General features: G+C 41.4%; 1 protein-coding gene across 2 annotated transcripts in view; it reads left to right on the plus strand.

Annotated features, from left to right (window-relative positions):
• The window catches only part of LOC140735836 (protein kinase C beta type), a 372,385-nt gene that overhangs the window by 40,120 nt on the left and 308,121 nt on the right, over positions 1-24,144 (plus strand). The gene's annotated exons all lie outside the window — the stretch shown is intronic.

Here is a 24,144-nt window from a genome sequence, read left to right on the forward strand (position 1 = left end):
GCCAATCCACCTTCCTTCTTTGCCTTCTGTAAATATATTTTACCTAACGTAGGATTTTTATTCTGCCATATATATGAGGAAGTTTTTGAATCAACATTAGAAAAAAAAGATTTCGGAATAAAAATTGGTACCGCTTGAAATATATATAAAAACTTGGGTAAAATAACCATCTTAGTAGCATTAATCCGACCTAGCAGAGATAAAGATTGTGGTGACCATTTAGTAAACAAACATTTAATTTGATCAATTAAGGGTAAAAAATTAACCTTAAATAAGTCTTTATAGTTTTTTGTGATTTTAATCCCTAAGTAAATAAAAGAGTCATTAACTAATTTAAAAGGTAAATTTCCATAAATTGGAACCTGTCTATTTAAAGGAAACAATTCACTCTTATTAAGATTTAATTTATACCCGGAAAAATCACTAAATTGAACCAGCAATGATAAAACTGCAGGAATGGATTTCTCAGGATCAGAAATAAATAATAATAAATCATCTGCATATAATGATAACTTATGTATATCTGTCCCACGATTAATGCCAGAAATGTTCTGTGATTCTCTGATAGCAATTGCCAAGGGTTCTAAAGCAATATCAAATAATAATGGACTAAGAGGACAGCCTTGTCTAGTACCCCGAAATAAACGAAAAAAGGGAGATCTTAGATTGTTAGTAAGCACCGAGGCTACTGGAGTATGATATATCAGTTTAATCCAGGAAATGAATGTCGGACTAAAATTAAACTTCTCAAGCACATAAAATAAGTATGGCCATTCAACTCCATCAAATGCTTTCTCCGCATCTAATGAAATAACACATTCTGAAGTGCTATGTGAAGGAGTATAAACAATATTCAATAATCTCCTAACATTGAAAAAAGAATAGCGATTTTTAATAAAACCGGTTTGATCTTCCGAAATAATTTGGGGTAATACCTTCTCCAGCCTGGATGCCAGTAACTTGGAAAAGATCTTGGAATCTACATTCAATAAAGATATTGGTCTATAGGATGCACAGTCAGTAGGGTCTTTATCTTTCTTCAGTATTAAAGAAGTGGAAGCTCTATAAAAAGATTGTGGCAGATTGCCCAATCTAATTGCTTCTTCAAAAACCCTGCATAACCAAGGAGAAAGAGTAGCGGAAAAACATTTAAAAAATTCTACTGTATACCCATCTGGACCTGGTGCTTTCCCAGAATTCATGGAGGAAATAACTCCTTTAATTTCTGCATCCGTAGTAGGAGTTTCTAATATTGAAAGATCGTCTGATGATAATTTTGGAAAATTCAATTTCCCAAGAAAATCACACATGGTATTACGATCATTAGGGAATTCGGAATGATACAGGGAGGTATAAAAATCTTGAAGTGATTTATTTATCTCATCATGGTTAACTGTCAGATCCCCATTCTGCTGACGGATCTTAGTAATTTGACGTTTAACCAAAGCATTCTTCAATTGACTAGCTAACATTTTACCCGATTTATCACTATGTATATAAAAATCAGATCTGGTTTTATTAACTGATTTTCAATCGAAGATGTAAGTAATAAACTATGTTCCGTTTGAAGTTCAACCCTTTATTTGTAAAGCTCCTTGCTAGGAGTAATTGAATATTTCTTGTCAATCTCTTTAATTTTATCAACCAATAAAAGAGTTTCCATCTTAATGCGTTTTCTCAGACCAACAGAATAGGAGATAATCTGTCCACGTATATATGCTTTAAAAGTGTCCCAAAGTGTTCCGCAAGAAATATCATCCATGGAATTAGTTGAAAAGAAGAAATCGATCTGTTCCTTCATAAATTTAATAAAATCCGGATCTTGCAATAAGGTAGAATCAAATCACCATTGTCTAGCACTAGAAGCTGTATCCGTAAATTTAATAGAAAGTTTTAATGGAGCATGGTCAGAGATGGCTATAATATCATAATTACAACCAATTACCGATGGAATAAAACAAGAGTCAATAAAAAAATAATCAATTCTCGAGTAGGAATGATAAACATGTGAGAAAAATGAAAACTCTTTGTCCTTAGAATGCCGAAATCTCCAAATATCAAAAATTCCATTATCAGTCAAAAAAGAGTTAATACAAGTGGCCGACTTATTAGGTAAAGTCTGAATAGATATAGATTTGTCCATCAAAGGATTTAAACAACAATTAAAGTCACCACCCATTATTAACTTATATTCATTTAGATTAGGTAAAGAAGTAAATAAGGACTTAAAAAAATCGGGACAATCCACATTTGGAGCATAAACATTAACCATAGCAACCTTTTTGTTAAAAAGTAAGCCAGTAATTAACAAAAATCTACCATTTGGATCCGAAAAGATATCATGTTGGACAAATGCAATAGAGGAGTCAATAAAAATTGAAACTCCCTTTACTTTGGCATTCGAATTCGAATGATAGTGTTGACCCCGCCAAAACCTAAAAAAGCGATAATTGTCCTCTTTCCTCACATGAGTTTCTTGTACAAAAATAATATGAACATTAAGTCTTTGGAATACTTTGAAAATCTTTTTCCGTTTAATCGGATGGTTTAAGCCATTAGTGTTGCAAGAGACAAAATTAATAGTCTGAGCCATATTTCTGAAATCAACCCTTTGGTATATAAAGGGTTAACCAAATTATGAACTCATGCACCCGGAAGAGGAACAAAAATAAGGGGCGGACCCAGAAGTGACGACATTTTTGTAGTTTAAAATCAGCCCAAATGAAAAAACTAAAAAAAACTTGTATAAAAACCATAAGATTTAGAAAAGGACCTCCCACCCCCCCCACCCAAGAAGAAAAAAGACCATCCCAGCCATGGATAGGCTGGGAAAAAGGAAAGATGAAACTAACTCTACCCCCATATCAGCAGAAGACAACTCTGTATATAAAGGATAAAAAAAAAAGATCCACCCAAACTGTAAAGAAATAATAATCACTATACTAAAACCAAACTTCTTAATATAATTAATCGTAAAAAAAACAAAAAGAATATAATCACTAGTAACTTATAAATCGGGTTAAAAACCCAAACACCAAAAAAAATTTAAACTGTGATAAGAGATGCATTGTAGGAAGAAGACGAGAGATAAAAAAAATGGCAAAATCAAAAAAAAACGAAAAATATTTTAGAGAAGAAACCGCCATCTTAGTAAAAAAAAATTCACCTTCAAAGGATTAATAATAATAACCAAAGATAAAGTACAGTGGTTGAAGTAAGTAAAATAACAAGATTAGTAAGTCAAAAAAAAAACTTTAACTAGAGTATAAAATATAAAGTAAACCTACACCAATAGCCAAAAACAAAATCTGGTTTTGGAAATAAAAACCATCTTGCACGATCAAAATCACTCATTTATTAGGAATGAGAATCCGTAGCAGTAGGGAAGTTCTCATTCAAAAATCTTCTCGCTTCAGATGTAGAAAAAAAGACCTGCCGTGGAGCATTTGGAGGTGATATTCTGAGATTCGCAGGGTATAAGAGCGCAGGTTTTAGATTTTTCTCATAACATTCAGACATCAGAGGTTTAAAAAGAAGCCTTGCCTACATTCCTTCTGGACTAAAATCTTCTACTAAACAGAAGTTGTGATCTTGAAATTTGACCATCCCTACACGCCGAGCCACACGAATAAGTTGCTCTTTAACATGCACATAGTGAAATCGGACAATTAGAACCGGTGGTTTAGCTGAAGCACTTGTTGATCGACGCATAATTCTGTGAGCGCGATCGAGTAACGGAGGACTGTCTGGAAATACAGAAAGGAACGCATCCTTTAAAAGTTGAGCAAAGTACTTCGAGGGGTCCCCTTTTTCAATACCTTCCGGGAGACCAAGTATGCGTAGGTTCTGTCTTCTGGACCGATTCTCAAAGTCGACACTCTTGGCTTTAAGTGTTTCCACTTGTTTCATCGCCGAAAGTAAGTTCTGCTCCAGTTTTTCAATTATCAAATCTCGCTTCCGAGCGTCTTCTTGCAGAGTTGCGATTAGAACTTGCTGCTGGTTAACTATTGAATCCGTCTTATCCATATAATCTTGAAAAGCCTTTATATCTTGTTTAAAAATTTGTCGTTCTTCAAATTTTTCATTTAAGACCTCCAATAACATTTCATAAGTCAATTCAGTACGTTTAGGATTAATCTGCTTTTTTCCGTTTCCGTTAGGATTTTTCCCAGTTTCTCGCCCTTTAGATCTAAGAGCCACTTCTTCAAAAATTCACAATAAACTCTTAAAGATAAGTCCAAAAAAGTAGCAAGAATCTTTTGGTGTAGGTAAAAATAAGTTAAATAAGGGTGATCCTAGGTTAAAAAAAGTAAAGGTTATGGAGCGAATCTGAAACAGTGCTCACTCCATGAGCGTCTCCTGTTGACCTGTATTAATTTCATTCCTAATTTTTAAAATTTCCTCTAAGGTATCCTCTGCCAAATTCAGTTTGTGTTTTTTCTCCAGTTCCTTCAGCCTATTTTGTAATTCCTCTAATGTTTTATTTCTTAATTTTTTCTTATATGAAGATATCGCTATTATTTTCCCTCTTAAGATAGCCTTCAGAGTATCCCATAAAATGGGCGGTGAAACCTCTCCATTATCATTAAATTTTAAGTACAGACCAATTTCTTTTTTAATTTGTTCCTTAAAGTACGGATCATTGAGTAGACTTGAATTTAGTTTCCAAATAGTATTCTTTGGTTTTAGGTCAAAATCAACAGATAAATGTATAGGTGCATGGTCATTTACATCTATTGTCCCAATTCCACAGGTGTTTATTTTGTCTTTGTCTTTTCTAAATGTTATGAAATAGTCTATTCTTGTATATACAGAATGGGGAGCAGAATAATGAGTATAATGCCTTCTGTCGGGGAAAAGGTCCCTCCATATATCAAATAAACTGACATCCTCAAAAAGTGTATTAGCTTTCTAATGTAAGGATTTTGTTTAATAGCTTTTTCTATTGGAAGAGTCTAAGTTTGGTTGTAATTGTAAATTTAAGTCTGCCCCCACATATCAGGAGACCTTCTGTTAAGAGTCTTACCAGTAATACTATATTCTGTCATCATATTTGGCCGACCAAAATGAACCACTTCACACTTATCTGGGTTGAACTCCATCTGCCACTTGTCAGCCCCGTTTTGCATCCTATCAATGTCCTGCTGTGACCTCTGACAGCCCTCCACACTGTCCACAACACCTCCAAACTTTGTGTCATCAGCAAACTAACCCATCCCTCCACTTCCTCATCCAAGTCATTTATAAAAATCACGAAGAATAAGGGTCCCAGAACAGATCCCTGAGGCACACCACTGGTCACCGACCTCCATGTAGAACATGACTTGTCTACAACCACTCTTTGCGTTCTGTGGATCCACAAAGCAATGTGCCCTTGGATCCCATGTCTCCTTAATTTCTCAATAAGTTTTGCATGGGGTACCTTATCAAATGCCTTGCTGAAATCCATTTACACTACATCTACTGCTCTTCCTTCATCAATGTGATTAGTCACATCCTCAGAAAATTCAATCAGGCTCATAAGGCATGACCTGCCCTTGACAAAGCCATGCTGACTACTCCTAATCATATTATACCTCTCCAACTGTTCATAAATCCTGCCTCTCAGGATCTTCTCCGTCAACTTACCAACCACAGAGGTAAGACTCACTGGTCTATAATTTCCTGGGCTATCTCTACTCCCTTTCTTGAATGAAGGAACAACATCTGCACCCCTCCAATCCTGCAGAACTGCTCCCGTCCCCATTGATGATGCAAAGATCATCGCCAGAGGCTCAGCAATCTCCTCCCTCGCCTCCCACAGTAGCCTGGGTTACATTTCGTCTGGTCCCAGCGACTTATCCAACTTGATGCTTTCCAAAAGCTCCAGCACATCATCTTTCTTAATATCTGCATGCTCAGGCTTTTCAGTATGCTGCAAGTCATCACTACAATCACTAAGATCCTTTTCCATAGTGAATACTGAAGTAAAGTATTCATTAAGTACCTCTGTTCTTTCCTCCAGTTCCATACACTCTTTCCCACTGCTACACTTGATAGGTCCTATTCTTTCACGTCTTATCCTCTTGCTCTTCACATACTTGTAGAATGCCTTGCATGGCCCCTTCTGACTTTCCAAATTTCCTTCTTAAGCTCCTTCCTAGTAGCCTTATAGTCTTCTTGCTCTCTGAACCTTTTGTAAGCTTTTCTTCTTGACTAGATTTATTACAGCCTTTGTACACCATGATTCCTGTACCCTGCCATAACTTCCCTGTCTCATTGGAATGTACCTATAAAGAACTCTACACTAGTATCCCCTGAATATTTGCCACATTTCTTCTGTACTTTCCCTGAGAACATATGTTTCCAATTTAAGCCTCCAATTTCCTGCCTGATAGCCTCATGATTCCCCTTACTCCAATTAAATGTTTTTCTAACTTGTCTGTTCCTAACTCTCTCCAATGCTATTGTAAAGGAGATAGAATTATGTTCACTATCTCCAAAATGCGCTCTCACTAAGAGATCTAACACCTGACCAGGTTCATTTCCCAGTACCAGATCAAGTACAGCCTCTCCTCTTGTAGGCTTATCTACATACTGTATCAAGAAACCTTCCTGAATACAGCTAACAAATTCCACCCCACCTGAAACCCTTGCTCTGGGGAGATGCCAATCTATATTTGGGAAATTAAAATCTCCCATCATGACAACTCTATTATTACACCTTTCCAAGATCTGTTTCCCTATCTGCTCCTCGATTTCCCTGTTACTACTGTTATCATCTGTAACTTTATTCTGCATTCCTAAAAATGAACATGTTAATGTACATTTCTCCCTGCAATTGACCATCACTATAACTTTTATTCCACCCGTGTGTAAGTCATTGTGCACAATGGACAAGGAATGGTATGGGTCTTGGCCAGAAGTCTCGGATATTGTTCCTCCTGAATATTCTCCCTCTGTTTTTATTTTGGTAAGTTGTCAGCAAAGCCATAAGAGCGTGAATGTACTTTCATTGGTCACTATATTAGTCACACACAAAGAACTTGCTGTGGTCTTTTGCTCTTGTTGCCCTTCCACTGTAAGGCTCAACTTTTGTCTTAGGAGATGCTCTTCTGCACACCACTGTTGTAATGCATGGTTATTTGAGTTGCTGTCACCTTCCTGTCAGCTTGAACCAGTCTGGTCATTCTCCTCTGAGCCCTCTCATTAACAATTCACTTTTACCCACAACACTGCTCAATGGATGCTTTTCTTTCACTATTTTCTGCAAACTAGAGAGACTGAGCTGTGTGGAAAATCCCAGGTGACCAGTTTCTGAGACACTCGAACAACCCCATGTGGTACCAACAGTCATTCCATGGTCAAAGTCACTTAGATAACAAGTTATTCAAGTTAATATTTAACTAATCAATGCTTTTGACCACCATTGCACATATCCATGGAATGCTGCCACAGGAAAGCTGCATCGATCAGTGAGGCCACACTCTTCTCGCTACTACAGGAGCCTTGGGCTTCCATACTGCCAGGTTCAGGAACAGTTGTTACCATCAGGCTCCTGAGCCAGTGTGGATAACTTGACTCACCATACCTCTGAACTGATTCCACAACCACAGATTCACTGTTAATGACTCTGCAATTCATCCTTGGTATTTTTTTAAATTTTCACCATTCATCTTTTGCACATTGGTAATTTGTGTATAGTTTTCCCACAAATTCTAAGTGTGGTGAGACCACACTTAGAGTATTGTGTTCAGTTCTGGTCACCTCATCATTATAGGAAGGATGTGGAAGCTACGGAGAGGAGATTTACCAGGATTTTGCCTGGATTGGAAAACAAGTCTTATGAGGCAAGGTTAGCAGAGCTGGGACTTTTCTCTTTGGAGCATAGAAGGATGAGAGGGGACTTGATAGAGGTCTACAAGATTATGAGAGGCATAGATAGGGTGGATAGCCAGTACCTGTTTCCCAGGGCATGAATAGCAAACGCCAGAGGGCATATGTACAAGGTTAAGGGAGAGGAGTTTAGGGGAGACATCAGGGTAAGATTTTTTTTTTACACAGGGTTGTGGGTGCCTAGAATGACTTGCTAGGGATGGTGGTGGAGGTTAAATCATTAGGGGTATTTAAGAGCCTCTTGGACAGACACATGGATGAAAGAAAAATAGAGGGTAATGGGGTAGTGTGGGTTTAGTACTTAAAGGAATATATGGATCGGCACAGCATCGAGGGCTGAAGGGCCTGTACTGTGCTGTAGTATTCTAGTGTTCTATTTAGTTTCCTGTAAATACCTGTGAGAAACTATGTCAAGGTAGTGAGCATATGGTCATGTATGTGCTGTGATAATAAATTTAATTTTACTTTTGCTTAGATGCCCTCTAATCCAGACAGCATCTTGGTAAACCTTGTCCTCATCCTAGACCCTGGAACAATACAGCACAAGAACACAGTGTCGTGCCAAACCACCCAAACACTGGTCTCTCCTACCTACACCATGTCAATCTCCCTCAGCTTCTTTGCATTGATGTGCATATCGCAACACTTGGGCCCTGGGCCTCTCATAATCTTGTAAGCCTCTATCAGATCTCCCCTCAGCCTCTGGTGCTCCAGAGAAAACAACCCACGATTGTCCAGCCTCTTGTGATAGCACGTGCCCTGTAAACCAGGTAGCATCCTGGTAAGACTGTTCTGCACACTCTCCAAAGCCCCAAAATCCATCTTGTAGAGAGAGGGGCAACCAGATCTGCATGCAATAGTTCAAATGAGACTGAACTAGAGTTTTATAAAGCTGCAACATAATCTCCTGACTTTTAAATTCAATGCCTCTACTAATAAAAGCAAGCATTGCATAAGCCACCGCATCGACCTGTGTAGCCACTTTCAAACTTAGACCCCAATATCTCTGTTCAGCGACACAGCCTTGCAGTTAAGTGTACTGTCTTCTTGCATTTGCTCTACCATTTATCTGAGTCAAACACCATCTGCCATTTCTCAGGCCATATCTACAACTAATCTATATCGTGCTGTATTTTTTGCTAGTCTTCTACACTACCCTCAACCCCTCCAAACTTGGTGTCATGTGCAAATTTGCTAATCCCCACACCTACATTTTCATCCAGGTCATTTACATACATGATTAACGGCAGAGGTCCCAGCTCAGATCCCTGTGAACACCTGTAATTACAGACCTCCAGCTTGAATAAGTCCTTCCAAAAACTACCCCGTCTTCTACATGCAAGGCAGTTCTGAATCCAAACAGCCAATTCACCGCAGACTCCATCTATCTTAATCTTCTGGATTAGTTTCCCATGAAGGATTTTGTCAGACGCCTTACTAAAACCCATGTGGACAATATCCACTGCCCTGCCCTCATCAATCTGCCATGGACAAAGCTATGCTAGCTCCCCCTAATTAAGTCAAGGGTTTCCAAATGCTCATATATCCTATCCTTAAGAATTTTCTCCAGCAATTTTCCTATAACTGATGTGAGACTATAATTCTCAGGATTTCTCCTTGTTCCCCTCTTAAATAGAGGTACAGCATTATCCACAGACCAGTCATCCAGGATCTTGCCTGTGCCTAGAGAGGACACGAAGATGTTGGTCAAAGGCTCATCCTCTACAAAACCTCCATAACTTTCCCATAACTGGGAAGCTCATCCAAAGCTGAATGCTATACTACAGATGTGGCCTCCTCTCTTAATGCTCTCCAACTCTTCCTCCACTACATTGACGATTGTGTAGTGTTGCTCATACGCCCTGGCTGAGATTGTAAATTTCATTAACTTTGCCTCCAGCTTCCACTGTTTTCTTCAATTCGCTTGGTCCATTTCTGATACCTTCTTCCCCTTTCCTGAACTCTGTCTCCATCCCTGGAGACAAACTGTTGACAACATCTTTTTTAAACGTACTGATTTCCCATCCTATCTCCTGTAAAAATGCTATTCCCTTTTCTCAGTTCCTTTGTCTCCACTACCTACACCTGTTCCATGATGAGGTTGTGCAGGATAGCAGTGGTTTTTGTCCTCCTTCAAAGAATAGGGTTTCTCTTCCTCCACCTTTGACGCTGCAATCATCTGCATCTCCATTTCCAGGCAACTGCACTCACCCTCTCTTCCTGCTGCCTTAACAGCATCCTTGCTGACCACTGCATGACCCTCTGCATCCAACATATCAGTCTCTGCAACTTCTGCCATCTCCAAAGGGATCCTACCACCAAGCATATCTTTACCACCACCCCCCCCCCCCCACACACAAATTTCCACCTTCTACAGGGATCACTACCTCCATGATTCCCTTGTCTATTCATCCCTACCCACTAATCTTTGTCCCGGCACAATTCCTGGAAGTAGCTAAAGTGCTAAAGCTGCCTTTACCCTTCCTCCCTCACCTTTATTCAGGGCCTCAGGCAGTCCTTTCAGGTGAGGCAGCATTTCACCTATGAATCTGTTGGGTTTCTCTATTGTATCTGGCTGGCCTCTTCACTGGTGAGAACTGTCGTCAGTTGGGAGACCACTTGGTTGCACAGCTCTGCTCCATATTTCAAAAGCAAAGCTTCCTGGTGGCCAAACATTTTAATTCTGATTCCCATTGCAGTTCTGATATGTCAGTCCATTGCCTTCTCTTGTGCCAAGATGAGACTGTTCTCAGGGTGGTGGAGGAGCAACAACTTGTATTCCATCTGGGTGGCCTCCAAATTGATGCCATGAATATTGATTTTTTTCCCCCTAAAATTCCTTGCCCCTCCCTCCTATTTTCCACTCTGGCTTCTCATCTCTTCTCACCTGCCTATTACCTTTTTCCTTCCATTTCTTTTATGGTCCACTTTCCTCCCCTATCAGATCCTTTCCTCTCTTGCCCTTTATTTTTCCTACCCACCTACTCACTGCCACCTTCAAGCTATCCTTCTCCTGACCCCCATCTTTTCATTCTGGTGTCTTCACCTTTTCTTTCTAGTCCCAAAGCAAGATCTTGACCCGAACCATCAACTGTTGTTCATTTTCATGGATGTTGCCTGACCTGAACTGAGTTGTTTGGATTTCCAGCATCTGCAGAATTTCTTGTGTTTAAGGCTTAACTAGAGTTTCATAATTTCCCAACTCTTGAACTCAATTCCTTGACTCCCACCATGTCACTCTGTGTGGCCACTTTAATGGAACTATGAACATGGAGCCCAAGATCCCTCTGCTCATTGATACTGTTAAGGGTCTTGCCATTAACATACCTCTTTACATTTGACATCTCTAAGTACACCCTTCATATTTGGCCAGGTTAAACTCCATCTGCCATTTCTCAACTTGTATCTGCAACCGATCTCTCTTTGTTAGGTACACCTGTATACCTTGTTAATGCAAATATCTAATCAGCTGATCATGTAGCAGCAACTCAGTGCATAAAAGCATGCAGAAATGGTAAAGAAATTCAGTTGGTGTTCAGACCAAACACAAGAATGCGGAAGAAATATGATCTGAGTGACCTATGAATGTGGAATGATTGTTCATGTTAGATGCCAAACAAAAAAAATCTACAGATGCTGGAAATCCAAGTGACACACACAAAATGCAGGAGGAACTCAGCAAGCCAGGCAGCATCTATGGAAAAGGGTAAGGAGTCTTTGTTTCTGGCTGAGACCCTTCAGCAGGACTTGTCCCTAACCTAGTGGGGGAACAGTGGTGCGCCCAGTGTTTGGGCTGTCCAATCAGTTGGAAGTTTGTCTTACTGTCTGATTTTAAAGAACTGTGAAGCAGTCTCCAATTGCTGAAGAGTCTCCACCTGAAACATCGACTCTTTTCCAAAGATGCTGCCTGGCCTGGCGAGTTCCTCCAGCATTTTGTTCGTGTTAGATGGGGTGGCTTTAGTATCTTAGAAAATGCTGATCTCCTGGGATTTTTAGAATATGCGGTGTCTAGAGTTTACAGAGAATAGTGCAAAAAAAAACAATAAAAAATCCACTGAGTGACAGTCCTATGGGTGACAAGCTTAATGAAAGAGGTCAGAGGAAAATGGCCAGACTGGTTCAAGCTCTCAGGAAGGTGACAGTAACTCATAACAGTGCATTACAACATGTCGAACCTTGAAGTGGATGGGCTACAGCAGCCCATATTCCTGTTGGCCATAAAACCGATCCCTAAGAATCCTCTACCACTGATGTGAAACTCACCTGTCTATGGTTTCCAGGATTATTCCAGTTTCCCTAGAATATTTGTGTTTAATCTCACAGGGTAGAGTAGTGATTAGCACATTGCTTTTACAGCATCAGTGTCCTGGGTTCAATTTCCATTACTGTCCGTAAGGAGTTTGTACATTCTTCCCGTGACTGCGTGGGTTTCCTCCGGCTTCCTTCCACATTCTAAAAACGTATGCTTTAGTTAATTGGTCACATGGGTGTAATTAGACAGCGTGGGCTTGTGTTAGAAGGGTTTGTTACCGTTCTATGTCTCTAAAAGGAAAAAACAAAATAATTAAGAAAAAAAAAGAAAAGACAACTTTAGCTGCTCTCCAGTTCTTTGCTTTGAGAGAAGAATGAAGATCTCCTTTATCTCCCAAGTGCCCTTGCAAATTGGCATGCTCCACAATGAGCTCCTTATCCCGCATTTCCTTGTTGATAAATACTGATGCAAAGTACTCATTTAGGACTTGACTCTCCTCTGCTTCCAAGCACACACTCCCCCCTCCATCCTTGTGTGATCCTATCTGCTTCCCAGTTATCCTCTTACTCTTGATGTATGGCTTTGGGATTATCTTTAATCCTACTTGCTAATACTTGTCATGGCCCCTCTGACTTCGAGAATTCCCTTGTGTTCTTTTCTGGCTTCTGTATAATCCTGCAAGGGCTCCATTTGATCTTGGCTTCCTAACCCTTACCACATTTCCATTTTCTTTTCGAGCTATCTCCAAGGTTCCTTGACCTTGCCACTCTTGTAAACAAACCAAATTTTAAAAGTTTAAATTGACAAAAAATACACTTTTGCTCAAAATAGATGTTGGGTATTGTGTGTCTGTGTGTAAATTGAACACCCGAGGAGTTGGGATTGTCTGTGATACAGTACTGCTGTCTCTTCTCATTCAGCAAAGGCTCCACAGTTGCCCAACCACATTCTGGTTTTAAGTTCCTGTTTAACATTTGCAGCTGCTTGGTTTATATTTTCAACTTTTTTTCTAAAAAAAAAAGTACTCAACATGAACTGAAAGTTAGTGTCACTGGTTTTCAAATCCTCTTCCATTGCTTTCAAATTAGTCATGTGATGCCAACCTTGAAGAGCATTGAAAATGTGCTTACTGTTATAAAACATATCCTTAATCATCTACATTTTGAAGATTAATTTTGACATGTTAAGTCAGCAACAGTCAGTTTTAATCTTTACATTTGATCTTTTCATTGAGAGTAAATTGAGAAATTCATTCTCATTTGAAGTGCTGTTGGCACGATACTGTGCCAGTTTACTCACCTGCTGTATGGGGAAGATGTTCATGCCTGTTGAAGGATTTGTGTGTGATTTGTTTTTTTTCCAAGACTTTTCAAGTTAACCAGATGCCAGAGAGATAAAGTGGACTGAATGTTATTACTTTGTTCAAAAAGGGGGCAAGGATAAGCCTAGAACTAGACTTGTCAATTTTAATTAAACAGATAACGAGGATGATGTAGTCGAAGTTGGCTGCATGAACCTTTACAGAGCCTTTGTTCAGGCATTCCATGATAATAGCTTCATCAGAAAAGTGAAGCAGGTGACAGAGCAGGGATATTGATAGGTTAGTCAGTTAACAGACGCCTGGATGTTATAGTTGTTTCTTAGATGAGAGGAAAGTGAACAGTGGCATTCCCCAAATTGGTATTGAGGCCATTGATCTAAAGATCTAGACATGATGGTGTGAACCACAGTTTCTAGTGTTCTGGATGATACACATCATGGTGGGATTGTGAACTGTGAAGTGGATTGGAGCTCCCTATAGGAAATACTGTATAGCAGCTTTGGATGATGAATGCAATTGTTCACTTGTTACAGCTCTGATCTCCATCACTGCTATAGTAGGCACTGCAGAGGTCATTCACTCTGGCTCAGGTATCTGTTCCCTTTTTATGGTCTGGTGGTTGGTGTCAACTGCAGTGTCTTGGATTAGCATTGGGTCAAATGATGCAAAGCACGTCAGAGCTGAGTGCTCAGTATACTTCTATTGCCTGTTACCCACAGAAATCAATGGGGGGAGTGGAGGAAGAAACTAAGACTGTAAGATATAGGAGCACAGTTAGGCCATTCGACCAGTTAAGTCTGTTCTGCCATCTATTTCCCTCCTCAACCCCACTCTCCTGCCTTCTTGTAACCTTTGCCTTTACTAATTAAGTAGCTATCAATCGCTGCTTTAAATGTTGTAGACCCAATGGCTTGGTCTCCACAGACATCTGTGACAATGAATTCCACCGATTCCTAACTCTTTGGCTAAATAAATTACTCCTTATCTCTATTCTAAAGGCGTATCCTTCTATTCTGACTCCCCCCCCCCCCCCCCCGTTCTTCTAAACTCTAAAGAGTACAGGCGCAGGGCGTACTCATCAAACGTACCTCATACATTAGCCCTTTCATTCTTATAAATCTGCTCTAGATCTTCTCCAATGGCAGCATGTCCTTTCTTGGATTTAGGGGCCCAAAACTGCTTACAATACTCCAAGTGTGATATGACCAGTGCCTTATAAAGCCTCAACATTACATCCTTGCTTTTATATTCTAGTCCTCTCAAAATGAATGCTAACTTCCTTACCTCCGAGTCAACCTGTAAGTTAACAGTCAGGGAATCCTGCACGATGGTACCCAAGTCCTTTTCCACTTCTGTTGAATTTCCTCCCAGTTTAGAAAATAACCCATGCCTTCTACCAAAGTGCATGACCATACAATTCCTTACATTGTATTCCATCTGCCACTACTTTAATTATTTTCCTACTCTGTCCAAGTCCTGCAGGCTCCCTGCTTCTTCATCTTTGTATAACCTGCAAACTCGGTCACAAAGCTATCAATTCCATCATGCAAGTTATTAATATATAACTTGAAATTTAGCAGATCTAATGCCTCTCTTCAGTAGCCAACCAAGAAATGCCCCTTCATTGTCATTCTTGCCTTCTACCAGTCAACCAATCTTCTATCCATGCTTGTATCTTTCTTGTATTATCATGGGCTGTATGTTTAGCAGCCTCATGTGGTACCTTGTCAGAGAGAGGCCTTTTGAAAATACAAATAAAGAGCATCCTATGACTCTCCTTTCTCTATCTTGTCTGTTATTTCTTAATGGAATTCCAACAGTTTTGTAAGGCAGGATTTCCCATTAATCAAACCGTGCTGACTTTGGTCTATTTTATTGTGTCCTTCCAAGTACCCTAAAATGTCATACTCAATAAAGGCCTCTAACATCCTGCCCACCACTATGTCACACTGTCAAGGCCTCTAACATCATACCAACCACTATGTCATAGTCAATAGCATGTAACATGCCAACTACTATGTCATAGTCAATAAAGCCATGTAACATGCCAACTACTATGTCATAGTCAATAAAGCCATGTAACATGCCAACTACTATGTCATAGTCAATAAAGGCATGTAACATGCCAACTACTATGTCATAGTCAATAAAGGCATGTAACATGCCAACTACTATGTCATACTCAATAAAGGACTCTAACATCATGGACACCACTAAGGATAGGCTAACTGGGCTGATAATTTCTTGTCTTTTACCTCCCTCCCTCTTAAGGAGTGGAGTGACATTTGCAATTTTCCAGTCCTCTGGAACCATTCCAGAAAGTAGTGATTCTTAATTGAACACGACTAATGCTTCCACAATCTCTTCAGCTATCTCAAGAACCCTGTGATGTAGTCCATCAAGGCGACACCATCAGACCTCTCAGTTTCTCGAGCATCCTGGGGTGTAGTCCATCAGGGTGATGCCTTCATACTCTCAGCTTCTCAAGCAGCTTCTCCTTAATGACTGCTTTCATTTCTGCCCCCTGACATTAAGTTTCTGCCAAGTAAGTTGCTGGTGTCTTCCACAGTGAAGATGCCACAAAATACTTATTTAGTTCCTCTACCATTGCTTTATCCCCTATTACCTCTTCAGTGTCATGTTCTAGCAGTCTGATGTCCACTTTTATTTTGCTTTTTGTTCTTTATATATCTGACAAAGTTTTGATATCCTCTTTTATATTATTGACTATCTTACCTTCATATTTCATTGCTTTTGCTTTTCTTGTGTTTTGTTGGTTTGTTGCCTGCTGTGGTTACCTCATCTTCCCTTTAGAATTTTTCTGTGGGATTAACTCATCCTGTGTCTTCTGAATTACTCTAATAAGCTCCAGCTGTTGCTACATGAACCATCATCTCTGCTGGTTCAACTTTAGCTAGCTCATTTCGTATACCTCAGCTATAATACTGTGATTTTTAGCTTCTCCCTCTTAAACTACAGTGTGGTTTTTTAATATACAGTATTTCTGTTTTTGCACGTTTTTAATCTATTCAATGTACATAATTGATTATTACTATTTTTATTTTATTTGTTTTTTTCTCTCTGCTAGATTATGTATTGCATTGAACTGCTGCTGCTAGGTTAACGAATTTCACGTCACATGCCAGTGATAATAAACCTGATTCCGATTCTGATATTATGCAGGGCAAAGTGTGATGTATCAAATTAATTAAACAACCAACTTTAAACCTTTGATCTTTAGTTTATTTTTATTGATGTTTCGAGATCAAGTTTTGCTGGTCGGGTTGGCATTGATTATCCATCCTTTATTGTCTTTGGTGAATTGCTGCCTTCAACACAGATAAAATATACTTGCAATTCTGTTAGAGAGGAGAAATCCCAGACTTGGACTCAAAGATGAAGGACCGGCAATATACCTCATTCAGGGTGGTCTGTGTTGGTGTGGTGTCTGCATTCTTCCAGTCTTCTTGTCCTTGGTGGTAGTGATGGGGGGGGGGGCGGTTTGTTGGAAAAGCCTAGCAAGTGACTGCAGGTTTTTTTTTTTAGATATCATACCCACTGCAGTTGCTGTGTTGATAGTGGAGAGATTGAGTATTTAGGTTGGTGCATATTGTTTTTAGTAATGGGCTACTTTGATTTGTACTCCCAGGTAACTGGAGAGCTTCATCACCTTTCTGATGTGCTTTTGTAGGTTGTGTGAATGTGAAAGCGATGTCAGGAAGAGAGTCGTCCGCTTCTGTCCAGACCTTGAAACTATGGTAGTTATGTGGTAAACCAGCAGCTTAACAGGACTAGTGGTGACCTCCAATGGAATGCCATTGAATATCAGGGATAATGGGTTAGACTCGCTTGTTAGAGATGCTATTGTCTGGCAATATTACATACTAGTCATTAGACTGTGCCAAAGCTACAGAAACTAGAGTTGCAGGGAGATGGGAACCAGAGTGCCAAGGCAGATGTGCCAGTGGAATGGTTGTGGGGGAAGATAATGTTAACCCTATGTACAAAGAAGTCAAAACGTTGAGCATGGTCGGAAAAATGTTTGGATTTGTGTCTATGAGCATGGATCAGCCTGTGGAATTATGGCATTGCAGTCTTTAGTGTGATAGTGCAAAGGCCATGTCAGAAAGTGAGTTGTTTGTTTCTGGCCAGCTCTTGTAGCCATGATACTTGAGTGGCTCAGTGGGACTTGGTTATGGAGGGGCAGGGCTGAGAGCCCAATATTCCAGAGTTCTGTTGTTTTAGCATGATGGAAAGGTAGGCATTAAAAAGAGGTGGCATGTAGTCAGAGAAGGTATCACCAGTGCTCAGACAGGAGAGACCAGAGGGCTCATCAATTGGGGCTGTACGGGTGGAATGGAGGAATGGGAAAGCATGACCACATTAAGACCACCCAATAGTTGGTGGGATTTAGAGGAGCAAATTAATAGAGAGATAGGCAGTTGCAAGAAAAATGTTATGATAAGTGATTTTAATTTTCCACTGTTGACTGGGAATCCCATGCTGTAAAAGGACTGGATGGGAGAGAGCTTGTCAAATATGTTTATAGAAGTTTCCATCATTGGTATTCATAAGGTTCAACTAGAGAGAGTGCGATGCTGAGTCTCCCATCAGGGAATGAGATAGGGCAAGGGACAGAAGTGTGTGTAGGGGAGCATCTTGGATCTAGTGATCATAATTCCATTAGTTGCAAGGTACTTATGGAGAAGGGTAGGTCTGGTCCTCCGAATGAGATTCTAAATAGGAGGAAGGCCAATTTTGATGGCATCAGAAAGGATCTGCCAAATGTGGATTGGGGTGGGTTGTTTCTGGCAAAAGGGTGCTTGGTAAGTGGGAGGCATTCAAAAGTGAAATAGTACAGAGTTTGTATAACAGACACAATGCTGGTGGAACACAGCAGGCCAGAAGGAGAAGCACTGTCGATGTTTCGGGCCGAGATCCTTCGTCAGGACTCGGAGTTTGTATGTTCCTTTTGGAATAAAAGGCAAGACTAACTGGTTTAGGGAACTTCTGTTTTTATAGGATATTGAGGCCATGGCTAAAAGATGTAGGCAGCAAGGAACAAATGAGGTACTTGGAGTACAAGAAATGTAATGGATTCAACATTAGCTTCGAGGGCAACACCAGAGGTTGATTGTAGATGGTGGCTCTCTGACTGTGGGTGTGCTGTGGGAATACTCTTGGGTCGTCTTGTTGTTTGTCACCTATATCAATGATCTAGATCAGGGGTGTCAAACTCATTTTAGGTCACGGGCCGGATTGAGCAAAATGCAGCTTCATGCGGGCAGGATCAGTCGGACGCGTGCGAACGCAGCTTTCGTTGCCTCCGTTTTTTCAGCCTGCTCTCATGTGTCTCAGTCTCTGCTATAACTACAAAGTGTTTCACTTTACAAATTCCATTTCTTATGAAGAAGACTGCCGAGCAAGACTGCCGAATAAACACTAAAAACCCTGAAAACCTGGTACCCGAATAAACTCAGCATTAGCCATATCATACGCCATAGGCGCTTCGATTACTGGGGCCAGCTTTAATAGTAATTAGATATTATCTCGCGGGCCAAAGATAATTCCACCGCGGGCCGGATTTGGCCCGCGGGCCTTGAGTTTGACATATATGATCTAGATGATAATGTGGTAAACTGGATCAGCAAATTTGCAGATGACACCATGATTGGGGGTGTAGTGGACAGCAAGGAAGGCTGTCAAAGTTTGTAGTGGGATCTGGATGAACTGGAAAATAGGATGAAAAATGGCAGATGGAATCTAACGTAGAGAGGTGTGAGGTGTTGCACTTTGGTAGGACAAACCAGGGTAGGACTTGCATGTAGGGCACTAACGAGTGCGGTAGATCAGAGGGATTCCTTGAAAGTGATGTCGCAGGTAGATAGGGTTGTAAATAGAGCTTTTGGCACATTGGTCTTCATGAATCAAAATGTTGAGTACAGGATAATATGTTGAAGTTGTATAAAACATTGGTGAGATCAAATCTGGACCATTGTGCGCATGCAGTTCATGTCACCTACCTATAGGAAAGATATCAGTAAAATTGAAAGTGTTCAGTGAAAATTTATAAGGATGTCACCAGGACTTGAGGACCTGAATTATAGGAAAATATTGAATTGGTTAGGACTTTATTCCCTGGAGCCTAGGAGAATGCATGGAGATTTGAAAGAGATATACAAAATTGAGAGGCATATATTTAGTGGCCACTTTATCAAATAACTCCTCTACCTAATATAGTGGCCACTGAGTGTATGTTCGTGGTCTTTGACCTCAAGGTTCAACATATTGTGCATTTAGAGATGCTTTTCTGTACACCACTCTGGGGGGCAAATCTGCAGCGACTGTGCCTCCGGCTGAGAGGGAAGAGGGGAGAAAAGGATTCCATAGTTAGTGAAGCAGATGAGAGGTTTTGTGGACATGAAAGAGACACCTTCATGCAGTGTTGCCTCCCAGGTGCCAGGGTCAGGGATGTCCCAAATCAGCTCCACAGTATTCTGGGTGAGCAGGCAGAAGTCATGATACATATTGGTACCAACGACATAGGTAGGAAAAGGAATTAAGTCCTGAAGAGAGAATATAGGGAGTTGGGTAGAAAGCTGAAAAGAACGACTTCCAGGGTCGTAATCTCTGGATTGCTGCCAGTGAAATTAAGAATAGGATGACTGGGCAGGTTAATGCATGGCAGGGTTTCAGATTTCTGGATCACTGGGATTTCTTCTTCTGGTATGACTTGTACGAAGAGGAATGGTTACACCAGATCTCGGGGGGGGGGGGCAACAATATTGTTTGGGAGGGGTATGTGCTAAGAATGGTTCTGTTGGTTAAAAAACAAAATGGAATCAAATTCTTAGAAAGAGGTGATATAAGATCAGAAGATGTAGAACCCTTGTAGGGAGAGTTAAGAAACTGCAAGGGTAAAAAGAGCCTGATTTGTTGTATTCAAGCCTCTGAACAGTAGTCAGGATGTGGGATACAAATTGCAATGAGAGATAGAAAAGGCGTGTCATAAGGGGAATGTTATAATAATCATGGGGATTTCAGTAAGCAAGTAGATTGGGCAAAATCAGGTTGGTGTTTGATGCCATCAGAGGGAATTTGTAGAATTCCTACTAGATAGTTTTAGTGCACTTGCAGAACTAGGGAAAAGTCTCCCCTCTCCCCTCTCCCCTCTCCCCTCTCCCCTCTCCCCTCTCCCCTCTCCCCTCTCCCCTCTCCCCTCTCCCCTCTCCCCTCTCCCCTCTCCCCTCTCCCCTCTCCCCTCTCCCCTCTCCCCTCTCCCCTCTCCCCTCTCCCCTCTCCCCTCTCCCCTCTCCCCTCTCCCCTCTCCCCTCTCCCCTCTCCCCTCTCCCCTCTCCCCTCTCCCCTCTCCCCTCTCCCCTCTCCCCTCTCCCCTCTCCCCTCTCCCCTCTCCCCTCTCCCCTCTCCCCTCTCCCCTCTCCCCTCTCCCCTCTCCCCTCTCCCCTCTCCCATGTCTGTTACAAACCCATGGACTCTCACAGCTACCTGGACAGTACCTCTTCCCACCTTGTTAACTGCAAAAACACCATCCCCTTCTCTCAGTTCTGCTGCCTCCATCGCATCTGCTCTCAGGATGAGGTTTTTCATTTCAGAATGAAGGAGATGTCCTCCTATTTCTTTTATAAAAAAAAAAGGGGGCTTCCCTTCCTCGACCATCAATGTTGCCCTCAACAGCATCACTCATGTCTGCTCTTACCCCATCCTCCTGCCACCCTACTTAGGGTTAGGATTCCTCTTGTCCTCACCTACCACCCCACCAGTCTCCGCATCCAGCACATAATTCTCCAGAACTTCTGCCATCTCAACTGGGATCCCACCACCAAGCACATCTTTCCCTCCCCCTTACTTTGTTTTCTGCAGGGATTGCTAAGTACATGACTCCCTTGTCCATTCATTCCTCCCCACTGATCTCCCTCCTGGCACTTAACCTTGCATGCAGAACAAGTGCTACACCTGCCCTTACACCTCCTCCCTCACTGCCATTCAGGGCCCCAAACAGTCCTTCCAGGTGAGGCGACACTTCACCTGTGAGTTTATTGGGATCGTATATTGCATCCGGTCCTCCCAGTGTGGCCTCCTGTATATTGGTGAGACCCGATGTAGATTGAGAGACCACTTTGCCAAGCATCTATCATAAAAAAACGGGATCTCCCGTTTCCACCCATTTTAATTCCACTTCCCATTCCCATTCCAATATGTCAATCCATGGCCTCCTCCACTGTTGTGATGAAGCCACATTCAGGTTGGAGGATCAATACCTTGTATTTCATCTGGGGAGCCTCCAACCTGATGGCATGAACAGCAATTTCTCAAACAACTGGTAATGCCCCCCACTGCTTCACCGTTCCCCATCCCCTTATCTTCTTGCCTGCCCATTGCCTCCCTCTGGTGCCCTTTCTTTCTTCTATGGCCTTCTGTCTTTGATGAGATTCCCCTTTCTCCAGCTCTATCTCTTTCACAAATCAACTTCCCAGCTCTTTAGTTCACCCCATCCCCTCAGTTCCACTTTTCACTTGTTTCTCTGTCCACCCTTCCACCTTTTAACTCTACCCTTAATCTTTTTTTGCTCTAGTCCTGCTGGAGGGTCTCTACCTGACATGTCAGCTGTTCTCTTCTCTATAGATGCTGCCTGGCCTGCTGAGTTCCTCTAGCATTTTGTGTGTGTAGCAGGAAAAAGGCAATTCTGCATTGGGTGATGGTAATGAACTAGATTTGACTAGGGAGTTTAAGGTAAAGGATTCCTTAAGAGGCAGTGATCATAATATGATAGAATTCACTCTGCAGTGGAAGTGAGAATGAATGAGAATATGAATGTGTGTACATGTGTTTATATATACAATCAGTATTATAGTAAAGGGAATTGGAGAGACTTGAGAGGAGCTGGCCAAGGTTGATTGGAAGGGGCACTAGCGGGCATGACAGCAATGGATGGAGTTTCTGGGAGCAATTTGGAGGTGCAGGAGAGATACAGTACATCTCAAAGATGAAGTACTCTAAAGGGAGGATGACACAACTACCGCTGTCCAGGAAAGTAAAAAAAGGGGTATATAATATTGCAAAAATTAGTGGGAAGGTCAAGGATTGGGATGCTTTTAAAAACCAACATAAGGCAACTAAAAAGCCATAAGGAGAGAGAAATGAAATATGAAGGTAAGCTAGACAATAATACAAGAGGATACCAAAAGTATTTTTCAGATATGTGAAGAATATAAGAGGTGAGAGCTGATATTGGACAGTTGGGAAATGATAGTTGGGAAAGGTAGTAATGGGGGACAGACATGGCGGACGATCTTAATAATCATTTTGTGTCAGTCTTCACTGTGGAAGACACCAGCACTATGCCAGAAATTTGGGAATGTCAAGGAGCAGAAATGATTATTGCTATTACTCAGGAGCAAGATTTGGAAAGGTCTGAATGTAGATAAGTCACCTGGACCAGATGCAGTACACCCCAGGGTTCCGAAATGGGTATCTGAAGAGGCATTAGCAATGATCTTTCAAAAATCACTAGGATCTGCAATGGGAGAACAGGTAAATTGCAAATGTTACTCCACCCTTTAACTAGGGAGGGATGTAGAAGAGAGGAACTTTTTGGCCAATTAGCCTGACTTCAATGGTTGGGAAGACTTGGAGTCCATTATTATGGATGAGATATTGGGGTACTTGGAGGGAAAAGATGAAATGGGTCAAAGTCATTATGTTTTCCGGCGCTCCTAGTGCAGCCTTTTATATATTACTGAGACCCGACGCAGACTGGGAGACCGTTTCACTGAACACCTACGCTTTGTCTGTCGGAGAAAGCAGGACCTCCCAGTGACCACACATTTTAATTCCACGTCCCATTCCCATTCTGATATGTCTATCCATGGCCGCCTCTACTGTCAAGATGAAGCCACACTCGGGTTGGAGGAACACCTGATATTCCATCTGGGTAGCCTCCAACCTGATGGCATGAACATTGATTTCTCTAACTTCCATTAATGTCCTTCTTCCCCTTCTTACCCCATCCCTTAATTATTTATTATTGCTCCCCTCCCCCCTTTCTCTCTCTCTCCTTTTTTTCCCTTTCTGCCCCTCTCGCAATCACTCCTTGCCTGTTCTCCATCTCCCTCTGGTGCTCCCTCCCCCTTTCTCCCTGGGCCTCCTGTCCCATGATCCTTTCCCTTCTCCAGCTGTGCATCCTTTTTGCCAATCAATTTTCCAGCTCTCAGCTTCACCCCACCCCCTCCTGTCTTCTCCTATCATTTCAGATTTCCCCCTCCCCCTCCCACTTTCATATCACTTACTATCTTTTCATTCAGTTAGTCCTGACGAAGGGTCTCGGCCCGAAATCTTGACTGAACTTCTTCCTATAGATGCTGCCTAGCCTGCTGCGTTCCAATTAGCTGGTTGACTCGGTGGTGAGGAAGGCAAATGCAATGTTAGCATTCATTTCAAGAGGAATAGAGTTTGAACGATAGAGAAGTTCAGCACAGAAACAGGCCCTTTGGCCCATTTTATATAAACTGCCAACTTCCATCAACCTGCACTAGGACCATAGCCCTCTATACCCCTACCATCCAAGTACCTATCCAAACTTCTCTTTAATGTTGAAATTGAGCTCACATGCACCACTTGTGCTGGCAGCTCACTCCACACTCTCACATCTGTCTGAGTGTAGAAGTTTCCTCCCCTT

Source organism: Hemitrygon akajei, chromosome 11 (assembly GCF_048418815.1).
Source record: "Hemitrygon akajei chromosome 11, sHemAka1.3, whole genome shotgun sequence".
Taxonomy (NCBI): domain Eukaryota; kingdom Metazoa; phylum Chordata; class Chondrichthyes; order Myliobatiformes; family Dasyatidae; genus Hemitrygon; species Hemitrygon akajei.